This window comes from Salarias fasciatus, chromosome 9, assembly GCF_902148845.1.
Source record: "Salarias fasciatus chromosome 9, fSalaFa1.1, whole genome shotgun sequence".
NCBI classification, from domain to species: Eukaryota; Metazoa; Chordata; class Actinopteri; order Blenniiformes; family Blenniidae; genus Salarias; species Salarias fasciatus.
The window spans coordinates 18,221,588-18,227,587 of NC_043753.1; positions in this window are offsets into that span (position 1 = coordinate 18,221,588).

Sequence of the window (6,000 nt, forward strand, 5' to 3'; positions counted from 1 at the left end):
AGACAGATGTACAAATAGAGACCAAGTCTGAGGTCATTTGATGAAGTCAATTAACATTATTATATAAGATTACTTTACATTGTGCAAAAACTTTAGTTTGAGACTTGAAAAACATAGCCATTAAAGAACTGGGGGTGGGGGGGGGGGGGGGGGGGGGGGGGGGGGGGGGTCACTACTGCCAGCTCAGATCCCAGATTAATGGCTGTGCGAGAGAGAGAGGTCTTTTGTGCTCATCATTGCAAAACAAACCTTTTGTCACTGTTATTTTATTGGATGATTATGTAAATATGACATGGCTGTAACCGTTTACACGTGGTTTGTGTGTGTGTGTGTGTTTTAGAACTAAAACACCTTCACTGACAGCTACAATTTCTTCTGAGACTCTCATCTGTCAAAAGCTTATAGTTGACCAGGAAGTGCTGCAAATGGACAAGATACGAACAGCATCCATGGGCATAGTGAAGAATCCAGAGGGTCTTGATGCTTCATAATACAGGTAACTGAAATATCATGTCTCTCTCTCACGGTTCTTGTAAACAAAAAAAGTAAATACTACAAGATTAATCGTTATTGACTTAACATCGCACACCCAGACTAGACTAGAGGTGTTCAGCTTGGCTGTCACACAGCCATTCCATCGGCACCTGTTTGTTTTTTTTAGCTTGTTGTTTTTGGGGTGTATCCCGGGTGGGGTGAAAACTCGAGCCTGGTAAACCCCAGAAGACAGAATAGGTGAGGTTTGGGTGGCTAGGATTCTGGGTGTTGCTTTGTTTTGTGCACTGCTTTGTTGGTTTTTTTCTTCCCCTCCCCCGAGCGGGCTCATGTGTATGTTGGGTTTGTGTGTGTGACGTGTGTGTGCGGGTAGGTCGTTGTCTGCGCTCCTTAGCTTTCTCCATTGGGAGTGTGTGCTGTGTGGCTTGATTGGAGTCAGGTGCTAATCATCTGACTGTGGATGACAATCAGCTGTGGTTCTGTCCAGGCCTTGACGTGATCTGTGAGGGGGTGAGTCATGGTGTTTGACTTGCAGGCATTTGTGGCTAACCCCACATTTGAAGTTTTCTATGATTGCCGAAAATGTGATTTGCTAGACATTGCTCGACATTACGGCATTGTGATACCCTCAGCCCTGCGAGTGAATGAGGTGCAGGACGCTGTGCTGTCCGGTCGAGTTGGCAAGGGTGAACTTGTTTTGCCTGAGTATGACGAGGCGGTGACGGTACCGGGAGATGCAGAGGCGTCCTCGGTGCTTCTTGGCGCGGTTGCGGAGGGGGCCTTGGCGCGCGATGATTCCCAGCCTAAGTTAGCGGGTGACGCTGAGGAGAAGCCCGGAGCCCGGTCGTCTGCGAGCTCCAGTTCTTCTTCCTCCCCGCGTACCGGAATTTCCCGGGTGGAGGTGGGAGTCCGAGTTGCTCGACTCAAGAGAGAGGAGAAGGAGAGAGAGCGGGAGTTTCAGCTCAGGCGTGAGCTGGAACTTAAGAGGCTGGAGTTGGATGCTGCCACCGCTAGAGAGGTGGAGATCAAGAAAGTGGAAGCTGAATCTGCTCTCAAAATACATCAGCTGGAGCTACAAGCGGCACAGGTTAAAGGTGTAGAGCAGCCAATTACTGCGTCCCGCGATGCGTTCGTTGTTTCCAAAAATATTCAGTTGGTCCCTGCATTTAGAGAAGCCGAAGTGGAGTCTTACTTCGGGGCGTTCGAGCGTATTGCGTGCGCGCTGCACTGGCCACCAGACGTTTGGGCAATTTTGCTACAGTGCAAACTGGCTGGTAAAGCTTTGGAAGCTTGTGCATCCCTGTCAGTCTCGGACAGTCTTAATTACGACATCTTAAAAGGTGCTATTCTCAGGGCGTACGAACTTGTCCCGGAAGCTTATAGGCAGACATTCAGAGGCCTCAAAAAATCGTTTGCCCAGAGTTTCGTGGATTTTGCCCGAGAAAAGTCCTTGTTGTTCGACAGGTGGTGCTCAGCTACCAAAACTACAAGCTTTGGTGCTCTGCGGGAGTTAGTCCTACTCGAAGATTTCAAGAACTGTCTTCCTGAGCGTATACTCATTTATTTAAATGAGCAGAAAGTATGTACGCTCCAGCAGGCTGCCATTTCCGCAGATGAGTTTGCTCTTACTCACAAATCCATCTTCAAACGTGATCGTGTGACAACCACCAGTCAAAATGAAAAGCCTGTGCAGCCAGAGTTATCCACCAGTCCGAAATCAAGTAGGCCGAAGCAATGCTTCTACTGTCATAAGACTGGTCACTTAATTTCAGATTGTGACGTGCTCCGTCGACGCAGGTCGACCGAGCCAAAACCCAAAGGGGTTGCTCTGGTTAAAACTTGCCCAGCTGGTCCCACTGCCGTGTCTCCTCTGCCTGCCACTTCTCCTGATGAGTGCTTCAAGCCATTCATCTTTGAAGCATTCGTTTCAGTCCCAGGAGAATCCAAGCTTCCAGTCAGAGTCCTGCGTGACACAGGTGGTTCACAGTCATTCATTCTCTCTGGTGTCCTGCCTCTTGGCCATAAGACCGATTGTAAAGTGAGCACTGTCGTGAGAGGTATTGGGTTGGACTACGTACCAGCCCCTCTGCATAACATCCGTTTTGAGTCTGACCTGGTGAGTGGAGTGTTTCCGGTGGCTGTAAGGGACCGATTTCCGATTGATGGAGTGGATGTCATTTTAGGAAACGACATTGCTGGTGGGAAAGTCTATCCTTCCCCTGAGGTGGTCTCCCAGCCGATCCTTGGTCCAGACGATGATCTGGTTAGTCAACACCCTGGTGTTTTCTCCATGAGTGTCCTGACTCGAGCGCAGGCTAAGAAAGTGACTCAGGGGAGTGTTGTTGACTTGGGTGACCCTGTCTGTGGTCCCATTTTCCCCGGGGATTGTGTGCCCCCTTCTGGTCTCGTGGAAAATGGTGTCAAAGTGAAGCCCAGAGCTGAAAAACCAGAGGGTGTTCCTGTTGTTCCCCCACCTCTAATTTGTGGCCCCCTGAAGGAGTTAAAGGGCCGATTTTTGTCTCCAAGTCTGTCTGGAGGTGGTGTGCCGGACTTTGTTTCAAAACATAGGAAACGACGGCAGCAGGGCACCGTATTAGCCCAGAAGGCGCTGTCTTCTTCCCAAGCTAAGAAGAAGCGATTTGATGGAAAAGCCGCCATGAACCTGGACAACCACCGGACCAAGCAGAGGATTGGTGCGTCGGGTGCTGCGCCTGGTACTGCCCCGCTGCGTGATATTTCGGCACATCGATGGGCACATCCCATCGGTGTTGAGGTAACTGCTTCCGCTCAGGGGGTGTTTGCTTCTCTGATCCTGGCCCCCCTGCTCGCTGCACCTCCTCTTCTCCCTGTGTCCAGGTGTCCCATCCCAGTGGTGGTTCCTGGTGGTCCGTATCCGTCGGTGGTTCCTTCCTTCTGCCCTGGACCGGTCGTTCATGCTATCCTGGTCATCAAGCCCGTCGGACAGCCGCAGCCATGGCTGCCCATTCCCTACGTTATTGGCTAAAGAACTCATGCATCACAAGAAGAAAACAAGGCGGTCAACCGGTGGTGCTGATGGACATTTTTGTTTTTGGGAGGTTTTGGTAATGATTTTAAGTGGGGGGGGGGGGTGTTACGGCCCTGGAGCCGTCCTGTGTCTGAGTGCTCTCCTGCTCTGCACCTCACCTCCCTTGTCCCAATCAGCCATGCCAGGTGGAGCCAATCAGTTAATCAGCCACAACATAAGAAGCTGGAGCTGCTGCCTGTCGGGGAGAGAGTTGACCAGTGGGTCCTGGCCTCCTGCACCAGCACGTCCTGAGCCAGTTTGTTTGTTACTTTGCCCATTGTTTTCTTTGGTTCTTTTTTCTTTGTTGGACACCTCACCATTTTGTTTGTAAATAAACCACTACCTTTTTGAGCACCATCACCCAGCTCTGCTGCCTCTCCTTTCGCAACCTCCTGACCCGGTACTGACAACAGCCGATTGTGCCCTCGGCATGTAACACTCATAAAAAAGGATATGCATTTACACTTATCCATGTATGTGCTAAACACACATGCATACACACACACATACTCGTCTTTCCCCATATTGTTTGTGTTTCAGGCAGGAACTACTGAAGAGGCGGCTGACGCTGACTTCCCACAGCTCACTTTACACTGCCCTGCAATTTCACGACTGGATTTGTTGGACAGGTGGCATCCTATGACAGTTCCACGCTGGAATTCACTGAGATCCTGAGAGCGGCCCATTCTTTCAGAAATTTTGCATGTCAAAAAGAAGAACACCTGACTGGGTCTGCAAAGCTGGGCAGCAGTTTCAAACTTGACCAACCTACCTTTAACACGCTGAATAAATATGTGTGCCTCCTGTATGGCCAGTCATCTGCCAAAAATGTAAATGATGCACGATACAAATCTTTTCTGTATGGCCTCACCAGCTTGCCAGAACTCTCCATTCCCCCAACAAGTGATGCCCTGTACCAACACTGCAGGAGAGCAAACTACCAAGCATTGATTATGAAACATTGTCTGACTGGTAGAATGTGGCAGTGGGTGGCACATTGAGGACGAGGCGTTGGCAGTGACATGGAGGACTACAAATCCTGCTCCTGCAGTGTTTTGCAGGTAGTTCCACTGTAGTTGCAATACAACTAAATGTGAAACTGAAAGATTTTCTTGTATGTCTGCAAGACTGTCTTGTACAGATGTATGCCGGTGTCAAGCATATGAGAATGTTTCAGAAGAAACAGAACAGAGCTGTATGGGATGATGGCTTTGATGAAAATGATATTGAGTAATATACGCACCATGTCACCATCTAAAGTTTTTCTTTCTTTTTTTCTATATTTGTATGTGTATTAATCTATATTTTCATATTCAGAGACACTGTCATACTTGAATAAATGTTTTATACCATGCTTGTGAATGATTCTGACCTTTTGTGCATTTATTTTTTGTCTTATTCCATTTTTGCCATTATTCCGATTTAGGAGGGCGTGGTTGCAGTTCGGTTGATTTTCAGCCATTTATGGCCGTGGTATGCATTTTTTCTTCTATATCTTTCATTACACAGTAGGTTGTGATATTTTTAATATATGACACAATCTTTTAGCTAAATTTACCATATATTTCATTGCTGGGTGCAAATCACTTAAGTTGAATCATTTCCTTAAAGAAATTAGCTACATAGTTCACCTATGTGTACACTAAGGCACCAATACTTGTTTCAAATGTTTGGTAGATGTGTTTATGACATTTGATAAAGATTTTATGTTGCCAGAATTAACACAGTACTTAAAACAAGCAAAAACAGCAGCACCAGATTTTCGTTTTTTGGGTATTCTCATAAAGACATTCCTGGCTGGTGACAAAGTTTGGACAAATATTCTGAGTAGAACTTTTAACCCAGAGTCTAGAAGGGCATTGTCTTTGAAAAAATGCATTGAACGCATAGATCCAGTGTAGTGGAGCGAAATTCACTTTCTAGGCACTTTTTCCATGGTCCCAATACAGCCTAAGATTGAAGAATAGCAGCAGGGAACTCAAGTTCATATGGGTGCTCGCACATAGGGGGTAAAAGGTAATGAAATAGTGGATAGGCTTGCACGTGACGTCAAAACTGAAACAGAGGTCGAAGGATTGATAAACATGCAAATTATGAAGGAGTTACAGCAGAAGTGGGACACTTCACACACAGGGAGGCACCTTTTTCCAGTAAACACCACAAGTGAGCACAACCAGGGTAACAAACAGTGGCACCAAAACGAAAAAAAAATGCTGCCCTCTGTGTACCAGCAGTGTATTCTTTTAGCTGACTCCAATGTGTGCGCTCTCTCTCTCTCTCTCTCTCTCTCTCTCTCTCACACACACACACACACACACACACACACACACACACACACACACACACACACACACACACACACACACACACACACACACACACACACACACACACACACACACACACACACACACACACACACACACGGCGCGGCTGATGAGAAGCCCAGGCCGGATCCGGAA